The sequence below is a fragment of the Schistocerca nitens genome, chromosome 8, assembly GCF_023898315.1.
Source record: "Schistocerca nitens isolate TAMUIC-IGC-003100 chromosome 8, iqSchNite1.1, whole genome shotgun sequence".
NCBI lineage: Eukaryota > Metazoa > Arthropoda > Insecta > Orthoptera > Acrididae > Schistocerca > Schistocerca nitens.
The window spans coordinates 120,173,447-120,196,691 of NC_064621.1; positions in this window are offsets into that span (position 1 = coordinate 120,173,447).

Here is a 23,245-nt window from a genome sequence, read left to right on the forward strand (position 1 = left end):
AACAGATTAGATTAGAGTTACATCTTGCCCTTGAGTAAATAATTAGAGACAGTCTGGACGAGGATGGTAAAGGAAATTAATCACCCTCTCTGTAAAAGAAATATCCCAATAGACTTGATACGATTTAGGGAAAAAAAGCAAAACGTAAATCAGGATGGCCAAAAGTTGATTTGATCCCTAGTGTTCGCATATGAAACTCCAACGTGTTAAACACTTTGCTTCCTAACAATAATTGAAAAACTAAACTGCACCAACAAAATATTCAACACAGGCATCAGTGTGACACGCATGTGTATCACCCAATGTGAGAACAAAGTATTAGCAAATCACTGCCATTGGTATGTCACCTAGAGAACGGTCATAGATGCTGTAAGTTTTGCTCCTCCTCTTGAATCGCGAATTTAATATGAGATTCCACTAAATAAATAGCTAAATTTCTCAAAATCTATAGGGTTGTACACTCCAGTGTTGGTGCACAAAAAGCAGTGTGTATATCAGACTTCGTGCATGAGAAAAACTAAGTGTTCTGTGTAGCAGATATTTTAAAATTCAGTGGCCAGATTACTGGGACAAAACCTGTATCCTTAAGTAAATAAGTCGAGTTTCCTGTTGATAAGGTAAGGCCAGTGAACTTAAGCGCTGTATTTCATGAGAAACACATTGTTCTCTTAAAACTTTTGTGGTAGCTTAAAAAGGGTGCCAAGCTGCAGTCCATAAACTGCAGAAAAAGCGATATCGATTTTTGAAGAATACTCCTGGCATCTTCCATGTCACATGGTGGTGAAAATTACCACTGCCACAAAGCAAGTCAAATCAGCGTTCACCTTTTGTATAATTGATTTTTAATTTACTTACTTGGTGAATGGGCATCAAACTATGATGCTTAATGTACACAATGTAATAATCAACATAAACGTTGCACTTTGTGCATTGTCAGTATATTTTGTAGATATTTTAGAATATTGTGACAGCGACAAGTATCGTAGATGCCGAAAATAATTAATGTAAGGTTCTTCCGTTTTATATATTTGTCCAGTATTTCATAGTGAATGATATATAGTTGTAAATGAAATTTACTGATGCAACTGGTGATACAGTCCATAAACGATTTTCTAGAAGTCATTAAAAAACATAGTTCTTCATGTTTTATGCAATTTCTGTAATTTCACAGATTTTTTTGATGTATACTTCAGATACTTTTGAGTGAACGACGGGGCAGCTACACTGTAATAGTAATAATAGGCTCTGTTTGAAGGAGAGAGAAGTTTTTTCAATAAATAATTCAGGCTTTTCAGATACATTTGAGGACAGCCCAGGTGGGCCTACATTGGAACTAACTCTAGAATTTTAATACTAGATTCTAATTCGAGGAGAGTAGAGGAGAGAAGGGAAGGGCGTCTTAGAAAATTTTTGTTTTATAAGGAATTCAGTTCCTCCAGATACTGTTGCTTTCTGCTCAGATGTCACTACACTGTGATAGATTCTTGCATTTTAATACTAGATTCTGATTGGGGAAGATGAAAGACAGGTGTATGATACACTTTCTTGGTCATTCAAAAACATTTTAGTGCAGCCCCGACGGACCCATATTGTAAATGACTTTTGCATTTTAATACTAGATTGTGATTGGAAAAGAGTAGAGAGCGGTGTGTGGCGTAACCTTTTTTTTGTCATTTTGGGTACTTTTGAGCATAGCTCAGATGGGCTACATTGTAATTGGCTCTCTCGTTTGAATACTAGGCTGCGACTGGAGAAGAGCGGAGGGAGGTGGAACGCTATACAGTTTTTGTGTCATTGAATATATACATATAATGAATATCTTTGGCCTGGAAAATGTCGTTAAATATTTTTTACAGCATATCTGGCGCCATTTTAAAAGTTCCTGCTGGTTGAAAAGAGTTTCACTTCTGCACTATTATTGGCAGGAGCTAAAGATAGAGAGGAGAGGAAAGGCATGGGCGAGACTTGATTTGTGCGTCATTGAACATATATAATGCCTATTTTCGACTTTACAACTGTCGTTAAATAACTTTTTACTTCATACCTCCGTCATCTTCTAATAAAAAGGTTCGACAGTTTGGAGCTTCAGTACTGCACTCTGATTGGCCGGAGCTAGGGATGAGGAGAGGGAAGAAATGGGCATGTCTTGCTGTGTACATCAGAAATACTGTAATTTTACACCACTTTACACATAATTTAAATGTCACACTCAGACTGTTTGCGGTTTTAAGTTTTTCATTAACACAGTTTGGGCTAGCTCTCAAATCCGGAAGTTTTTCAATTTAATAATGTGTGGCGACTGGCTGAGGACAAGGAGAACTGAAGGGGGAGGAGGCTCTAATTTTTCTATTAACGCACTTGGGCTACTTCTGCAATCTTGAATTTTTCCTTTTTAATACAGTCCTACGACTGGCTGGTAATTAGGAGAGAGGAAGGAAGGGGAGGGCAGAGATATTGGAGGAGAAGGTTTCTAAGTTCCCACTACCACAAGTGGACAATTTCCACCATCTAACATTTTTAAACTTACTTCTTTTATTTTATTGACTCAATGATTAATTTTATTCATTGATGTCATCATGCATTGAAGGTTACTCAGGAGTCCTGCATTTCCTTCAGGATCTTGTGAGGATCACGTGATCACCTTAAATATCCTTTCAATGTCAAACAGAAACAAGGATTTGGCACGCATCTGCATTTGGTACACATCTGCATTTCTTTGGGAATGAAATCACATTGCTTTCGAAAGGCATTCTAGAGAAAAATATAAAGGAAAAAGTGTTTTCTTACAGCGTACGTTACTATACACCATCTGCTCAAAAGTATCCTGCCTCATTTTAGTGTACAAAAATCTATTCTGAGTACACCCTTCGTCTTAGTGACGGCTAAAACCGTGCTGAGCACGCTTTTAATGAGGTATGTGGACATGTGTGGGGTAATAGTTGTCCATTCTTCCCCAAGAACAGCAACCAGAGAAGGGATTGAGGCTGGACGCTGTGACTAGGATCGAAGTCGACTTTGTAACTCAACTCAGATGTCTTCCATTGGACTCTAGTCGGGAGTGTGACTAGTGCAGTCCGTTTTGGGATGCTGTTACCCACAAATGGTTGTCTCAGAGATCTTGCATTACGACAGGTTGCATTATCATGCTGTACAAGCAACCATCATTTCCAAAAGTGTGTTCTATGCATTATGCAATGCTGTAAAATGTGTTCATACCCTTGCATATTTAATATTTTCTTAAGCACAGTAATGCATCACAGTGAAACTATGGGAAAAACTTCCATACCGTAACACCACCTCCTTCTCTATTTCATCGCTGACATTATGTATGGTGGCACGTAAAGTTTCAAGGTATTCTCCAAACCAAAACTATTCCATCTGACTGCCACAGTCCATAGCGCGATTCATCACCCTAAATTACGTTCACTGTGCTAGCTGGTTTCCTTGCAGCTGTTAAGTACTTACGAGTGATGCTTCATCTAATTTCATGCGATTTTGTATAACTGCCATTCACATCAATTGGCGATCCCTTTCCATTTGCAAGTGAGGTTTGTCTGTGTTTATTTGGGGTTGTCCCTTCCAGTTCACCAACACATCACAATTAGTTGACGATCGCAATTTTAGAAGTTTTGGAATGCCACTGATAAACTAGTTGATTAAGTGACATCCAATGACTAGTCCACATTCGAAGTCGCTGAGCTCTCCTGCCCGACTCATCGTGGAGTTATTGTTCCTCTACTGACAACATCACTCTCCCCACCTTCTTTCATACTATCGGGTGTGCCTCTTATGACATCTAATCGTCAATTCTCCATTATACAGCAGCGCCCTGTTATTTTTGATCAGTCAGTGTACATCAAATAACAGAACGTCATTATATGATGTAGTATCACTGAAAATAAATGAAAGATTAATGTGGAATATTATAGTGAAATTACGAATTGTACGCAATACATCTGGGAGATTGCAGGGCACTCTCACTTCTGATACAGTGTTAGGCTGCATAATGTTCTTAGGGAAGTTGATCTTTACTACTTGGTTGCTATACCTGGATACGATCTAACTTCATTAATATGATGAAATGGTTGGCAGTAGTTAACGCTCTTGCTTGTGTGCTCTAGTGAAGGAATAGCAGTAAGCTATACCTGTATTCAAAGAAAGAGTTGTCCATTTAAACGACTGCAGTAAAAGCGAATGGCAGCTGAGTGCCGAGGGGAGCATTTTTCCTGTGGAACCTGGGTGAAAACATTTGCGGACTGCTAAGTTCCACGGACTCATTGTTCAGACACGTTGGATGGCGCGGTTCGGACGGCGGCCGCGTCAGGTAGGCTGACTAGCGCCAAGGAGTCGCCGCTGCAGTGGGCGGTGCATTCAAGACCGACAAGTTTACTAACTAATACGCCTTTTATCCACCTCGCCTTCTTGAGAGTCAGAACCGGCTAATAACGATTTTCTGAACATTTCCGATATTACGGTCGTGTATGGCAGTGATGTGGCTACCTTTCAGCCAAACATTTCCTTTCGTGACCTCCATAGTGGGATGCATATTCTGTCTTGCAACTTCTTATTTCTCTCGTAATAATAGTTGTTATATGTGTCCATACTCTAACAAGATTATACAGACCACAAAACAAAAATAAAATCTGCGAGAGAGAGGACTTGAACACAATATCACAACATAAATTACACACAATCAGTAGAGATTCTAATAACAGAATGTGGGTATGTAATAAAACAACAAGAAATGACCAAAACCAAGGGCTAACGAGAGAGCTAATAGCAGAGGAAACCAGATGGAAATTAAAGGAAAACAAACATAAAATATTTAAAAGGAACAAAAAACGAGGAAGCAAAAACATGTAGCAAAATAATAAATATGCATATAAGATCATAGATGTAACCACAAAATCACACAATAGCGATTCCATGATAATAATGAAACAGGAAGAGTAAAAAAATAAAGCCCTAAAATTTATAGAAGAGAACAACATAATAAAACTAACCAGTGACGTAACACAAAAATACTAGGGAGATAGACACTTCTAAAAAATATCTCACTCATTTTTACTATGTACCATGTAAATTGGCTAAAGCACAAAGAACCCCAAGGGGCTCCCACTCTTAAAAGGAAAGTGTATCTCGGCCCCAGACCTGATTATTACCTTTGACGTGAAGTCTTTATTGACGAATGTATCAGTACAAGACAACATGAACATCTTAGAGGAACACGTGGAACCTGATATCTGCAATCTAGTGCGCCACTGTTTAACGACCACCTATTTCGGGTGGAAAGGGAAATTCTATGAACAGGCAGATGGTGTACCTATAGGTCACGCTCTCTCGCCTATTGCAGCAGACATTTTCATGGAAGCATTTGCAGAAACAGCGTTCGAGTCCGCATCATTATGCCCAGAATGTTGCCTCCGATATGTAGATGATAGCTTCGTTATCTGGCCACATGGAGAGCAAGAACTACGAAATTTGCACTAACGCCTCAACCAGCAGCATAGCAGAATCAAATTCACTATGGAAATAGAAAAGAATCAGGTGTTGCCTTTCCTCGACGTAAAAGTTTACAGAAACCCTGATGGTAAACTAGTCCGTAGAGTATATAGGAAGCCAACCAGTACTGACAGGTACCTACATGCCTCCTCTCATCATCACCCTATGCAGAACGAATCCGCTCTGCACACTTTAACCAAGAGAGCTCACAGGATCAGCGAGAAGGAAGATCTAAAGGGTGAACTACGAAACCTCAAGTCCATTTTTAGTGGCAATGGTTATGGACTAAAACTAAAACTATGGCGAAAAAGAATGAAGGCAGTAGAGAAGAGCAGAAGAAAGCACAAAACATCGCCCTATTACCATATGTTAAAGGTGTCACTGAACATGTGGTGAATATTCTCCGCCGAGCGGACATCAAGGCAATTTTCCGAAGCAGCAACAGAATAAAAGATGTGTTTAGGGCAAACTACGTCCTGCTGGAGTTTACGAAATCAGGTGAAAATATGGCTTAGAGTATTTAGGCGAGACGAGACGACCCATCAGCACACAGATATCTCAACACGAAAGATATATCCGACTAAGACAATACACCAAGTCAGCGAAGACCGAACATCAGGATGGGTGCGGCAAACACATTAATTTTGGTGAAGTTCGCGTAGCGGCAAAAACTGCCTGTTCCCTTTGGGAGGAAGATTAGAGAGGCAATAGAAATAGCCAAGCGACCCGCAACCGCCACCATGAACAGAGAAGTGGGTACCGACTTTCGATGTCTTGGCTGCCAGCAATAACAGCGTTACGTGATGACAGCTCATGTGAAGCAAAACGCACAGGCGCGCGGGAGACCACAGCTGCCGCAGGTACATAGAGTACTGGCGAGCCTCGGCCGGTGCTAGAAAGCAGGAAAAACAACGCCACGTCACAGCTGCAGCCTGATTTTCCATTCGCCGATTTCCACCAGTAATGCAAACACCAATCAAAACGTCGGGCTTCCACCAATGAAAAGAAATAATAAATACACCAATAAAGATTTCTAACACCCTTCCCCTTCGTCCTTAACAGCCTATTAGAATTAGATTACAGCCACGTCTGCGTGTATATAAGAAACAACGTCTTCTCATTCAGCATCTCCCTCCCCCTCCTCCTTTTTCCCCTCTTGGCAGATCCCCGGACTCGTACACGCTACGTCGACTTTCGCGCCCCGGAGATCATCGCCATCAGTTTCTCGTGTGTGTGCCGTCGTGTTTGTGTTTAGTGTCCGCCGTCACGCTCCAACGTTCACCTATGCTGTCGAACTCATCGGTGTTTGTGCGTCGTGTCGACAGTTTTAGTGGTTTCTCGCCTAGTGTGAACGGCTTCGTGTTTTTTATGTTCTGTATCTACTGTTTTTTACCCGCCGTTGTTCACTCTCCTATGTGCCTTCTATACGTTTTATAATTGTTAACTCTGAGGGTGAAGAGCGGCGTAAGGTGCTGCTGCCAGCCTACCTGTTGTTGTACAGGTATAAAATAACAATAAAGGGAAAAAAAACATTCAGCAGTAAGCAACGACACCCTGAAGGAGGGCGCTTGTAATAGGGAACGAAACGTCGGTAGTTTTATATATTGACAATGCTGTCACAAACCATGAAAAATATTATTGAATGTGACAATAGCCGCGAAAGCCTACGTTTATATAAAATAATAAACCACAAATAATCGAACAAATAGCTGTTGAAAATGGATATAAAAGAACACGAAGACAAACGAAATCAAGAAATTAAAACGGAAATGAAAGATGCACCCATCACACAGCATCAAAAGGCAACCCCAATACAAAACCACAGCAAACAAAAAATACGCACGCAAAACACAAACACACATAGTACACCAGAAAAAAAGCAACTGAAACAACAAACGAATTGCACACAATAACCTACATCAACAAAAAAACAGTTGCCAAGGACTGAAAATTGCCTACCGAACAGACGACTCAGTCTAAAATAAACTTAGGAAACTAACACTTAACACAGAGAGGCACACATCTGGAATCTGCCAAGTCACTTGTCAAGACTGCAGTTCAATATACACTGGACAAACAAGTACAAATTTTTACATTACATACACTGAATACAGATGTGTACTTAAGAGCAACAGCAGTCGATCCACATTTGCAGATCATCTCACCGAGAAGACACACAGATCAAGAGACATAAATACGGACTTTAGGAGTCTGAAATACAACATCAGCACTCCATAGAAACCTATAATACATAAATGAAAATTACCGTACATAAAAACCATAGTAGAACGAAAAGATATGATGAATGAGTACACAGCACTGTGAAATGGAACCCTGTTCCCAGCTCTGAAAGAACTATCAGAAGGCCAGGACACACACACACACACACACACACACACACACAACACACATCCTGCCAGAGACCTGTGCAGCTGCAGAATCCAAAATTCCCACTAAGAACACCCAGAATGAATATACGTAAACAATGAGACACTGCGTGTTGAGAAGCTTCACTCAAATACTCTGCAGAAACACGAAAACGCGAAATCTACAGATAGTAAATACACATATTTACACAAATAGTTCGCACCCTTCCCCATTTACCATTTACAAAGTCACACTCTTCAACACACATTTCGAAAAATAGTACTTCAACATAAAAAAACGCTAGTCAAAGAGTAAAACGGTGCCACACAACATGGCATATAGACAGTTGTCTTACAAAAACGAAATTAAAGAAAAAACATAAAAATTGTTTTTAACAATCGAGATTATATTAGGCCTAAAATTTGGAAAATTACGTAATAAAATACTGATAAATGGTTATTAACTTCAAATGACATACTGAAAGACAATAATTATAGCAGACTTGTCAACACCAAATGCTAATGCACGACCCATGTCGTGAATCAATAGGTCGCATGGCTCTATGGCCTGACGTGCCATGCCAGTAGGGTCTCTCTGGGAAAGTTCTATAGTTGGACAGGCTGGCTGTTGCTAGGGAGCAGAGCAGGAAGTGGGTTCCCATTCTACTCGTGTTAGCTCCAGTGGCCTCTTGTTTGTGATTCATCACCGAAATCTTTTCTGATGAACACAAGGCTTACTGTGGAGATTAATACCGGATGGCTATGATGGATCAGAAAGTGGCCGACTGCATGGATTACGGTGATGGCCGTTTACCATCGTGGCAGTGTTCCTGTGGGCAGAAGTCAGCAGAACTGGATTCCTATCACTGTGAGAAAGCAGCCATCACATTGAGGTCAGCCTGTGTTCTCTAGCAGCTTCTCAGATACTTACTATGGGTGACTATGTTTGGGAACTTTTCTTAGTGTTAATTTCATTGGGTCGCTCGTTGCAGCCATGGTGTAAGAATGTTTTGTGTGCTACTAATTCTCCCACTACATTCATGGACGTCAACTGTCTGTGCTTGTCATTCTGCTCTTCGTGTTGTTGACTGTCGTAAATTCTGTTCCCAGAGCTGGACAAGTGGAGTTTTAGATTGTCAAGTAGTATTTTATGGTACAGTTCAGCCTCTCTTAAAGTGTATTTTTATTTTCCATAATTATTTAGGCTTCAAGAATTGTTATCCTTTAAATCTTGTGGCTTATAAAACAATTCTGGAATGCTCTTATTACTTGTACTTTTTACTTAAGTCAGGATTGAGTATTAAATCTGGTAACTAGTAAAATTATGCTAATATAATGTGCTCTCCTTCCTTGTGTCATGGTGGGGGCTGTCGCCCTTACTTGGTGTAGTAATTCCGGATACTATGGGGATCTAGTGTCTGAACTCCTTTACCGGTGAGACTGGTGAAGTGCCCCGATTAACTGGAGGTGTCAGGACTTAAACTTACTGACTTGGTTGTGAGCTATTATTATTAATTTTACACTGCCATTCAGGTATTTTGCCAAGGAACACTGTGATTACAGTAAATTCCATTTAAAATAATTTTGTCTCCGAATGGTGTTCAGTTCCTGCTCTCTGTTTCCTTCCATCCCCAGGGTAAACAAATGGTTGGCCGCATTTCAGATGGTACGGAGAGCGCGGTGGCCTTTGGTAGTTGGGGATGATTAGTTGATCTCAACTGAACATCATTCGTGACGCACAAACGTTTTTGGAGCAATTCCTTGTTGGGTTAGTAATATCTTGTCTTCCCAGAAGCCATTTATTTGGTATATTTTCAGGTGTGCGTCGTAATGCGAAAGAACCTAGGGTGTTGATGGGAGTCGGTCTCCCAAAGACAGACCAACTGAGACATAAGTTAGCCGGCCGTGCTGGCCGAGCAGTTCTAGGCGCTACAGTCTGGAACCGCGCGACCGCTACGGTCGCAGGTTCAAATCCTGCCTCGGGAATGGATGTATGTGATGTCCTTAGGTTAGTTATGTTTAAGTAGTTCTAGGGGACTGATGACCTCAGAAGTTAAGTCCCATAGTGCTCAGAGCCATTTGAACCATTTTTTGAGATATAAGTTATGTCTATGTGGCCAGCCGGAAGAGGAAGACGTGGTGGAGCTTGGCTCGTGGTTACACAGTGCGATGGTGTGTCTGGTGCAGGTAACTATGGCCCATATTGACCAAATGAGTGCCGCAGTAGAGCCCTGCGACGATTGGCTCTTGTACTTAGAAATGGATTCGCTTTGTTAGAAGGTAGTCATCCCCCTCGCACAGAAGCATACAGAATACGGGTGCGCATCATCCATTGACTCCACTGGTTTGGGGATTTGAGAGTTAAAGTTATTGACCTCCAACAGAAGCTAGCTGTTGGTAAATTACCCGAGTTAATGCAACTGTAAATCAAACTGCATGCGTTAGGATGGGCCGAAGACCATGGGGAACAAGAACAATAAATTTCTTTGTAATTAGAGGTTATCAAGGTTCCTCCTAGTCTGGGTAGGCAGAGTGGTTGTATGACGGGCCACTTATCTAAACTGCTAAACCCTGTTTTAAGTATCCTGTGTGGCATAGAATAAATTTTTCTTGACTGTGCAACAGATAATAGTTTTTGTGATTTTCAATAACCTTGCAGGAGCAGGTGAATGTTTTTAATGTTCCCTGGGAAGTGCTTTTCAGCTTTTGTAACATAAGTGTCGGGGCTCCTTAGCAGAGATGGTTAGTTTGTCTTGGCAGAACAAGGTTCCTCGTGGAAATTCCGTGAAATAGCTCTGAGAGAGAGAATATTAGCCAGGACTGATATTTAATTAATCAGTATTTCTTTCAGGTTCAGTGCGTTGCAGAGTCTTTGATCCAGTGTACTAGCGAGATATGCTTGGTGGCGCTCACTTTCAACGTGCAGCTTTCAGAGCCGAGGTCGTAGCTACGATCTTACAGGATACGAAACCGGAACCCTGTGAGGCAGGTTACGTAAAGTGACCCAGACCGTTCAGTCAGCAGTCCTGAAGGTGTTAAACAGGCCGATCTCGTGCAGGTGCGTCAAGTGGCAACTGTCCAGTTGAGTGGCAGCATCACCCATGAGGGTAGTTTGGCATGGTCCAATAACAAGGATGAAGGTAGTTGCTATCGTTGTGGTGAGTTCAGACACTTGGTTCACCAGTTACAAATAGAAGTCGTCGACCGAATACGCCATAAGGGCCGCAGTCACCTCCGAGATACGCCTTACCGTCTCCTACTAACAAGGAAATGGCGATAGTTAACTGCCCTCAACCTTCATGTGTGTTGGTATTACCTACGAGCCAGTATGTGCTTTGTGCACTCAGGAAGCAGTATTTGATTGTTAAATATGAGTGGCAGCTCAGGTACTCGCCCATTTGTATATTTTCTGGCTTGTGTCCTCTTACTTAGACATGCAGTACCGTTAATGGTCAACAAGCGAGGAGATTTCTTTTCGGAGCCATCTAATTTCGGCTGCCGGTGTACTGTGGACGTCTACCTATCTTCATACGGTCCTTCCTCTTGGACAGGTATCTTTAGGTACAAGGATGGGAATTTCCAGTCTGATCATTTTAATCATGATAATTGTCCCCCTCAAGGGAGTGTTTTAAGATCACGGGATTCAACATTGCAATAAGCAGTATTACATCCGCAGTGCATTGTCCGGTATATGTCCGGTTATATATGCTTGGCATACCTTAGAAGAAGTTCTTGAGCAGAAAGTGAAGGCTCGCCAGCTCTGCAGACAGACTAGCAACAATGGTTGGGAGAATAGTCCTATACCACATGTTTTTGAATCTCTTTTCACTTTTAAGGAAAAGATGAAATATCATGGCCTCGCTATTGATGGGAAGCTAACACAGATGCCGCACCTTAATGAAATGAAATTGAGATCAGTACTTTTTGGGGGCATGGCCAAAAGTACTATAGAAATGAGCTCAAACAGTCATTTATTTTATGTGTTTTTGTAATTAGACATGACTGTCTTAAGGGGTGTGATTAAATGTAAGCTTTTTCAAATTTATTTGACTTCAGTACAGTAGTCGAGCCATAATCGCAGTAAATTACAGAAAGTTGACATGGCTAGTTCCAGTGTTGCTCAGTTACCATTATCAGATGTAACAAGTTTGAAATAAGTGTGATATTAACTGTGGCTGTTATTAATTCAGGCTCTCACAGTTAACAGAAAACTTATTTCAAATTTGTTACATTTGATATGGTGCCCAACACCGAATCTAGTCATGTAAACTTCCTGTAATTTACTGCGCCTCTGGTTTGACTACTGTACTGAAGTCAAATAAGGTTGAGAAAAAAATTGTTTTGTGGTAACCGATTTCGATCAGTTGATATTTGTGGAATTATAACAGTTCCTCCACTCACCGCCAATATCTACCATCATAGTATGAGGTCTCGAGATGGTCAAATAACTGACCGAAACAAGTTGTCATAAAATAAATATCATTTTGCGGTAGAGACTGTTTGTGCTCATTTTTAATGAAACTGAGATTTCTCAAGGCGTTAAACAGCCTTAAATGCGTCAGTCGCTGGCTTTGGAGAGCCAACAGGGCACGTCTGCTCCTACTTTATAAGGCCTTTCTGCGACTCTGGCTTGAACATGGATACCAAGTTCGTGGATCACAAGGTCTTTGTACCTCAAAATGCTGGACACAGTTCACAATGCTGTCAACAGGAGCCTATGGTTGGAGTATTGTTGCTAGTCTGTCTGCAGAGCTGGTGAGCCTTCACTTTCTGCTCAAGAAGTTCTTCTAAGGTATGCCAAGCATATATAACTTTGTCTGTCTCTACATCGCTTGCTTCCACCTACGTTTTGCAGCTGCCACTAGAATGGCAATTCAGTCACCATCCAGGGTCAACGAGGCCGTCTGGGAACCGTCTGAGTCAGAGTTTTGTTACTAGAGGTCGTAGGCATTAAGATACAAAGCCGGGAGTAGAGCGAGGCAATACCTGGCTACTAAAGAGCCCCAAATTAGCTTTAGAATTCACTGTTTACGTGAAAAATTGCACACCTGACTATATTTTTAAAATTAAATTTTCATGAGGTTATATATGTTTTAGTTGTTGCTGTGTAATGTTCCCCGACACTGTCCTCAAGACAGGGCTCCCAGAGTAGGTTTCAGTTTATTATGCGAAGTGGTTTGCTATGATAAGGGCAGTAGAGCAGATGAGACGGCGCCATGCAAGAAATTTCTCGTTTGCTCAGATTCTCAAAGTGTCCTTCTCGCTGGTGGTCAGATTCTACAGGAGATCAGACGGTGCTCTCCTTCTCTTCCAAAGGCAGGACAAGGAAATAATTTTCTGCTGGTTTCCAGAACCAATAGGGATATTTGGAAGCGATCGCGCTGATGCAGCTGCCATAAGGTTTGCTAGCTTTCACCTCGTGCACGCTGTTCAATCTCCTTACACGCTGTCACCTCAACTGTGACCGAGGAGACCATGTGCCTGTGGGAGGATCAGTGGCTGGAAGTGAGGAACAATAAATGACATCAGGTAAAACGTCCATTGCGGCTGTGGCTTACCTCCTTCCAACCGCTGAAGAAGTAGCCCTTACGTGGCTTGGAGTGGGACATTACCCACATGCCTTTCCCTTAAATTGTCAGGAGCCTCTAATGTGTCACAGATGTGGGACACAGCTGTCACTTCGACGTAATGTAATTGAGTATCATATGATGACCTGACGGTATATCTGAGTCTCCCACAGGACTTGTCCTTTATTTTAACTGATAATGGGGTGAGTGTGGTTCATGTTTTAAGTTTATGTGAGATGTCCAGAGTTCTTCCCAAAATATTAGGTGTAGGATACTAATGTGGCTCGGTCAACCATTACTTTAACTAGTCATCCAGCAGTCACCCAAAACACTTCTTAACACTGCCTGTACTGGAATTTTACCGATTTTATGTAGTTATTCAGCTGCGTTCCGTCGGAATTTCATTAAGAACTGTTCTGCTGCTCACTTTGTCAGGGTTGCCTATTAATTCTTGTAGTTCAGAGACTTCGTTTTCAGTATTATTGATATCTTTGAATAGATTTTCGACACGCTCGTCAGTATATCATTCATGCAAGGGCTCTGATGATCTTGCTGTTCAGCGCCCTCACCCAAAAATCATCATCATCATACTTGGCAGTGGGTATCAGGACAGCTCATTAGCAGGCTAGGGCTATCTATAGCTTCTACCCACTGAAGACCTAGAAAGTGTATCCGGGTTTGCCTGGGTGGCAAACTTTCTTAAAAAGATCGTTGCCAAATTTGTAGAACTAGTTGCGCCCCAGAATAAGTTACGGCGGAAACGTGAGTCATTCAGTTGGACCAACAGCCCACACGCAGCGATCGACGAGTTAAAAAATGCACTGTGTAATGCTCCAGTGTTGATGGTGACATTTCTCAAGTGGCTATGCATCGTGCAGGCAGAGGCCTAGAACTCGGGGTTGCAGCTTTACTACGTCAGGAGCAGGATGGTGACCATATGCCAGTCGTGTAAGTCTCCAGCCCTTCGTTCCCAAAGGAGAAGCGTTATTTGACCTATGAGTTTGAAGTCCTCGCATCACTTTTCGTTCTTGAAAATTTTAAATTGTACCTTGAACACCGAGAAGTCTTTCTTGCGATAGATAACCAGGTGCCCTCTTGTTTCTTTGTGCATCTGCACAACACCAGTGGAATTGTGCGCTGGGCAGTTCCCATCTCTGGGTTCCGTTTATCTGTTAAAGAGACCCAGAGAACTTAGTCCTCAGCCAGATGTTTGAAGTGAAAGAGCGGAGAAGTCACTTCTCTGAAGGTTCTGAGGGGGAATAGGGGCCGTTGCTGCTCTCACTGAAGTGGCTGCCTTATTCATTTATCTGGGGAACACCATGAGTGAGACAAGGACCTTGGATCTTGAGGAGATTGAGAGAGAAAGTAGCAGGCTATGAGCAACAGAGAGGAATACTTTGTTACTGCTTGCGGTGGGGCAGCGAGTTCAGGGTTTGTTTCCGCCTGAGAATTGGGGCCAGCCAATATTACCATGATTCAAATACAGTAGTAAGCTATGTGGGGATTTATACGACGATCCATAAGATAAAAGAGGTCTTGACTTGGCCAACTCTGAAGAGGGACATGAGGAGGTTAGTAAGTCAGTGTCAGGATTGTAAGGAGCCAAACCTAAGCTGAAGGGATGTAAAGAACTCCTCCAGTCCACACAAGCCCAACATTTGATGGATTAGCCCAATGGAGGGAGGGGGTGGATGACGACAAAAACCAGCGTTCGATATCTTACCAGTATTTTATCCTTGTTTGGGCCATCTCAGGTCATGGTAAGTGATAACATTCCAGTTTTAGTGTTAAGGCAAAATATAAGTTCTCTTTCCAGCAAGCCATCGTGCCTTCGTTCGTTGAGAGTCAAACAGAATCTAAAACCCATGTTGATTATAGTCCATGTTGATGCCCAGACCAAGTGGGATCGTTCATTGCCCTGGCTAAACTTAGCCTTCTACTCTGCGGACCATAAGATCCATGTCTCTACTCCAATCTCCTACTGTTGAAATTCTCCATTGTCTAACATTTGGTCCATCAAGGAATTGTTGTTGGATAATATAATGCCAGAAATTATTATGGACAATCGACAGAAGACCAAATTAAACATCGAATAAGTTTACCAAACACAAGCATCTGGGAAACTTCAAGGTGGGAAATCTGGCCTTTATCAAGGATTCTGTGGGCAGGTTTGTTCTAATGAAATGTTCTGAAAGTTGGCTTCATGTCTGTGGGGCAGTGTTGGGTTCTCGAGATGCTGACCTCCACACATTCTGGTTCAGCAATAAATTGACAGGTCGAAACCATCAAGTGCACCTGAGCCAGATTAAGACTGGAGGTCCTAGTTAAGTAAATTATCTACTGTCTTGAAAACCCTACCATAGTACCATAATGGTTTGGGTTCATAGTGGGAGTCCACGCCATGCCGCAAATCTGTAGGTCACTTCAAATTCTCAAGTGCACTGATCTTCGGTCAGAGGGCATGCCCCATGGTCAGATATGCCACACTGGCAGGGTTTCTCTGAGCAAGCTCGGTTATCAAACATGGTGGTGCTTGTTAAGGAGCAGAGCTGGAAGCAGGTTGCAACTCTACTCAGTGTTAACTCCAATGGCCTTATGTTCTGGGTGGTTCATTACCAGGTCTTTCCTGGTGCACAGGGAGTTACTATGAAGATTTAATAGCGGAAAACGTTGGTGGATCAGAACGTGGGCAACTTCAGAGGTTAAGCCACCTGGCTGTGATTCTGTGGACAGCAGCCAGCTTATTCACTCCTTTGGCTCCGATATGCGTATTTCTTCCATATGGAGGGTGACTTCTTTACGCACGTTACTGGTAATTCTTCCCGTACTATCTTCGTCGCTAACGTCAGAGACAGGTCTCCGGAGTAGCAGACAGTTTTGTGATACTGTAGACTTTCAGTCGCTTCGTGTGAATGGTAGTGTGCTCACCTATGGTAAACATTCAACAGCTGATAAAAATACTGGGGATTCTACTGTATGTACTGGTTCTGTTACGTCGGAGTGCGATCCACCACTACTCACCTCCTGCTCCATGTGTTCTGAAAGATCAGTGGTCTCCCTTGATTCCTTTGCACATCGACTTTCCACATCCGTTATCGAATCCAGTGTTTCTTTGACATTTTCAATTATTTCTGCTTGCTGTACACTAATGCAGTTGAGTGATACTCTGATAATTTTGTTAGATACATCTTACCTTAGCGAATTTCTTGATATTTCTTCCTTTGTTTCTCTTACTATTTTCTTTCCCTGTTAGTGTAATGTGTCCAGAAACTTATTAATGTGAATTACTGAGTATTTTGCTAGCCTCACGAGCTTCTTTGCTACTAGTGCCACTTTTTCTGTTCCTAATGGTCCATTGCTAGCTATTCTTGTCTTTCTTACCGTCGATTGCTATATATTTTGACTCAGCTCACGTCTCCTAACTGTCGTCATCTCTTCTTTGATTTCGAATATGACTTCCCTCAATTTATTTCGTTACGTTCTTTCTGCCTTGCCCTTTCTTGCTTTTACCACATCTCTTTTGCCGCATCATTCATCATTTATCGCACATACACAGGCCATTTAAGCCCATGGCAGAAGAAAAAAATATACAAATACAAGACATACATAGAAATAATGAGGTGATTAACATATAGAGTCCACGGATCATGAAAAAATAGTTGTAACATCACAGAAATTCATTACATATATTTGCCCATTTACTTCTGTCTCCGGTATCTTCAGTGCTGGTAGCTGGATCTGATTCTCCCAGGGTCACTAAGGTCCTGTCTCTCCATCTTCTTCGGAGACGACCTCTTCCATCTAAAAGTTGGCTGGTGTAGAAATACTGGTAGGGAGAGTGCACTCTGCTCCTAAGACCTGTCCTGCTCACTATAGACATCTTCTTGCAATCACTCTCCCAATATCAGTTTTCTTACACCTTCGACACAGTTTTTCATTGTGCCTTCTTTCCCATTTTGCAGTTTATGCACTGCATACTTGGGCATAAATCTTCCTTAAAATCTTCCTCTCAAACGAACTAATGCACTCATCCGTTGTCTGTGTACTTGCCCGTGTCTGACAACCACAGAATACAACCAGTCGCACTAGTGATCTGATACTCGTATTTTACTTTCCTGGTATAGTATGCGTGACATTTATAGGTGGTTTAAACTGTGGTACACCAGGTTAACACTTATTATTCTTTGTCGAATTTGCTTCTGTGTCTCACTTTTATTCGACAATATTGACCCCACATACTGGAATTTTTCAACTCTTTCTAAATTATGACGTTTATACTGATCTTGTCCATATCATTTTGTCGACAAGACCACCAGATACCTTGTTTTCTCATTTTTATTCAGTAACTCTAGTTTGCTCGCTTCTAGCATAAATCGACAGGTATCTGCTGTCACCTCAATCAGAGTTTCGCCTACAGTCATCTCATCATCTGCAATTACAAGGATCGAATCACTTCGATCTCCATCACCCTATTACAGCCAACTGCCCATCTCACCTTTTCAAATGGCTCTGAGCAGTATGGGACTTAACATCTGAGGTCATCAGTCCCCTAGGCTTAGAACTACTTAAACCTAACTAACCTAAGGACATCACACACATCCATGCCCGAGGCAGGATTCGAAACTGCGACCGTAGCAGCAGCGCGGTTCCGGACTGAAGCGCCTAGAACTACTCAGCCAAAGCGGCCGGCTCACCTTTCTCAGAGCTGCCTTGATCAGAACTGGTGAGACAGGATCGCCCTGTGAAGGGTTCCGACAATTGATTTGCAAAACGTACTTTGCTACTTGATCCGCTATAACAAGCTCCAGTCAGCCTCAAGTACTTCGTTGTTATGCTGAACTCCCGCATTATCTTCCAAATGGTGGTCCGATTAATGCTGTCGTATGCCTGCGGAAAGCCGATAAATATAGGGTGTAGATATTCATAAAACTTCTCCATCATTTGTCTCCATCATTTGATTGAACTTCCAGAGGTAAATTCACACTAGTATTCCCTACAATCTGTCCTAACAATGGTTTTAGTCGACTTAGTATTAGAGTGGTGAACGCTTCATATCCTACCTCCTGCAGCGAGATCCCTCATTAATCGTGCAGTTTTGTGACAACGCCTTTCTAAAAATCGGGCATACGATTGTCTTTTCTCGATCCGCGGGGATCTTCTCTGCTGACCATATTTCAGCTATAAGCTGCCTAAGACCTTTTATTACCGCTTTCCCCATACCGAGAGAACTCCGCATTGATACCACTACCGCCGGGAGTCTTGCTGTTTGTACAGGCCTCCAGGATGGCTTTTATCTCATCCGATGTTGACTCGGGAATTTCTTCTTCTGTCCCTTCTAATCTCTCCAGTTCTGCTGTTTCTACCAGATATTCATGATTAAGTACTTTGTCAAAATACATCCGTTAGGATTAAAGTTTGCGGTCTATAAATAATTCTCACCAACCTTGTCCACCCAGGGAAGCCGCTTATTGCTTTCCTTGAATCCCCAGTTTGCCTCAATAGTTACTTACCTTATTCTCGTTTCTTCTGCTTTACGATTCTGTCTGTCAGTCTTCTTTCCATCTTGTGTGCTATCTTTGTGCTGTCAGTCGGATTCTTCAACCATTCTAATTTTCTTGTCATCCTAGTCTTAACCACCTCTTTACACTCATCATCAAATCGCGGCTTTTTCATTGACTTTGGTTATTGTCTCAGTTGTTCACTTGCAATTTGAATGATAGTCTCTCGCAGTGACTGCCACTTCTCTTCAACTCCACCTGCAATTCTGGACGATAGGCGAGTCAAGACTTTTCTTGATAGTAACATCTCACTTTTCCATTTTCAAGTATGTCTGTGTCATGACGAGCCACCGCTTCATTTCTCTTTCGCCATTTGCTGGATAGTTTCAGTCGCAGTTTCAGAATCATTAGAAGACGGTCGGAATTCATATCAGCCTCGCGAACTGTCCTTACATGTTCAACACACACACTCTGATTCCCATCTACCAAAATGTGATCAATCTGATTTTCAGTCTAGCCATCTGGTGATAGCCATATGATTTCATGTATCGCTTTCCTAGGCAAATACGTGCTGCTAATGGTCATTCTTCTATTGGCAGCAAAATTAATTAGTCGGACACCGATTTCATTGGTTTCCTTATTCGGCTGATTTTCCTTCTCGTTCGCAATATGTGCGTTAAAGTCTAGCAGGATTAGACGGACTCTATGTTTTAGTAAGCTATATACGAATTCCTCCGACTCTGCATAAAATTTGTTTTCCACTTCTCATCTGTGTCCTTTGATGCTGCATGGCAATTAACGACGCAAATTTTATATGGAGATGCGTTTAACACTATCGCACATAAGTGATCACTTTTCGGTATCCACTTGGTAACAGCTGTAGATAGTTTGTTACGGATTACAAAACCAACTACTGAGGTCAAATCTGTTCGTGACGCATTCTGTCAGGGAGGGTATATTGATTACGGATCTTCATGATCCCTTGGGAAATTCTCGTTTCTTCGAGGGCTGTCACGGTGCATTTGTAGCTGCCTGCTGTAAAAATTCCAAGATCCCATTTGCGTTTTCTTCTTCATCACTACTTTTAGTAAGGATGCGTGTGAACACATTACGCTGCGGTGCTTTGGTGGCAAAACTGGCATATGAAACTTACTTTGTGAAGCATTTCTGATTCTGACTACAGCATCAGCATGCCTGGAATCAACTCCTTCATCTTCACTGTTATCAATCGCATCATTCGGTTTCTCACAGTCTGATACTGCTTTGACCCTACAGTCACCCCTTCTACCTGTCTGTTCCGTATGAAAATTCATCAGTTCGTCACCAAAGTTATCTACCTTCCTGTTTTGTATACAGCTGGGAAAGAAACACATCGTTTAATAAACTTGTGCCATGACTCTGACTACCTGAAATCTAAATGTTCACTATCCTGTCACAAAAAAAATAATTGGTAATTGAAATTATATGACTCAAAATCAATTCTGCATAACTTAGCCAGATCCTGCTATGCGTTGACTGACCCATGATATTAGTCGAACATTACTGGCATGACTGCATCATAAAAGATTCCAAAACAATTCCGAATCCTGTCGGGAATGACAAGTTATACATAGTGTCACGTTTAGTGGGAGGTTATTAGGATACCTCTGCTGCACTCCTGGTGCAGAAAATTCTATGGCACAGAACTACCCTTCAATTACAGTACTGCGAAACTGAATAGAACAGGATATTTATATAAAAGTGACTAATGTGGACCCCTAGTAATGAAACTCAAGTTGACACATTGTATAATATTCTCAAATAATGCTATTATCTTCCACATTAAAGGCCGGTCACTGGCAACTTTTGAAATAACGGATGTCATTGAAGACAGCAACAGATCTACTACAAAAGAATGAAAATGTTTTTGGGCATGAACAGGCATTAACAACCTTGATTACATACAAGATACTGTTTAATGTAATGAAGTATGTGGTGATGTACAGTAGACAGAGTTTCGAATCCAATTTTAATTACTGATAATGCGATTTGACTGATAGTGATAGGAAACTGCGATGGTGCAAGCTACCACAGTATGGATAAATTGGACAGTGAGTGTTGCTGTTCGACATGTCATGCCATGGATGGTTAAACTTCACCTCCAATGTTCCTGGTGCGCAGGCGCTGTGAGTTGCTCATCATATACCTGCAGGAGTCTCCAATGCAGCGACCAGGGCTCATGTGTGTCAACTCATTCTCTTGTATCAGCATCCCGCGACCATATCTGCATATCAAAGACGAATATACAACTAAACTCGCCTCATGAACAACTACCGAAAGAATAAAAACTCCATGCAAAAGCCTGAATCGATCTGCTTGTAGCCATAGCCTGAATATATCTCCCTGTCTTCTCTGTGCCCCACTATCATTTCCATAATCGCTCTATATGGCGTACTCTCGAAAAGTTAAAGCAACCAATCACAATGCAGCAGTATTTCTACGTGCTAGTCGCATAATTCTCTGTACTCAATGCAGCCCCCTTCCAGAAGACAGGCAAATTCAGTTCCTCCAGTTCTGTCACTTATCAAAATATAGAACAGGCGTGCGCTGGTCCATCTTCTGACGTTACCGTCGACATTCCAATCAAGGTGCTGTTCCTCCACTCGGCACAGCTTTACATGAGTTTCTATGTGATCTTAAAATATGTATTGGCAATCCTGGTGACAATGTGCGAGGTTTCCTGGCATGCCGGACCATTTCAACCACCTTAGTGATATGTCTGCATGGTTCAAACAGATATGAATCACGCAGGAATCACATTGACAGAGAGCAATTACCAGGAGCCCGTCCGTCGGGAGTCGGCTAAGAAAATTGTAAAGAACTCAGACACAAGCCCCTGGGGCAGTGTTGTCTATTGATAACACTTGTGTGTCTGTGGCTAGCGGATCCCCGGTCAGGTCCACTGGTGTGTGCTCTTCTGCATGAAAGCAGTTTCCGAGAATCCCAGATCCAGCTGCTATACCTGTGTTCAGGTGGCTTCCTTATTCTCAGAATTCATGCTAATAAAGCGTTTTTTTTCGCCATTTACGCTCGCCAAGCTTTCCCTTGCTCAGCTGCAGCGATAACTGCCCAACAAAACATAGACTCAGACCTGTCACCTAAAAATTATTCTGTACAAATAGCTACCAATGAACTCAGTACGCCACTACTGTTAGGCCCCTTTAATGAACATCATGTCATACACATAAAACTCGATACAAGTGTTCTAACAGCATGTGTTCACATGAACTGAATAAATAAAGTGAAAAAGGGCGAGTCTGATGGATCTGCTACCTTTGAAGTTAAGAGACGATTTGGACTGGTGAACACAGAGTTTGGCAAAGTATCACCAGCAGATTGGTCCATAGTTTTTGGCTACTGCCTCTGTCGTTTGTCTAGAGCATGTCGGATAATGTAACCGGCGTACATTACATTTTTTAATGTATGTTCCTGCAAGTGAGTACACTCTCTTTCATTAAACAAATAACTGTTTCCGAGAAATCTCCTACTGAAATCATATGGCAACCTAAAATCATTGAAGGATCTGGAGCACATCCGTGGAATGTGGCAGCAATTTTCACTGAAGCATCACATAGAGAATTGCACTCATCCTGCGAAAAGAGGATTTTCAAAATCCACCACTAGGTAGACCTCATGATCCATCGTCATTCACACACTAACATTTGACTATCACTGCTGCTTAAACTATATACTTAATTACAGGGCATTATTTACGCATCAGGGGGTTGTGATACCATTCCTTCACATACATGAAATAAGAGAATATCTCTAAGGAGTTATATATTTGCCTGTGACAACATTCTTCTGCTACTGTCATCATTGTCGCCAATACGTAAATAATATCAGCATTCAATAGGGGAATGACACTGCTGCCACACTTCTCGACATGGTCATCATTTGAGAGTTCATATGTGGCTGAGAGAACACTTTGGTTCAGCCTGTGTATGCAACTTTTTTAAAAAAAAGGTAGCTGTATCATCTCTGTTTTCAGATATTAAAGAAAAATACACAGGGCACTCCAGCCAGTTCACCTCTGTCCCTTGTGCTGTCTTTTATGTACTATTGAAAATTAATAAATTTATGACACTTGATGCTCAGTGTGTTAAACACAGAGTGGTAGTATTGGTAGTGCTTACAGGTACCCAACGACGAGGTTATTGGAGGTGGTAATATTTATTATTAACTTAAGTGATGGTGACATGTATACTCCAACTCTGAATCATCTTTCAGTACTTGGAACTCATCCATTAAGTCGCTTCTAAAGCTGAATGAT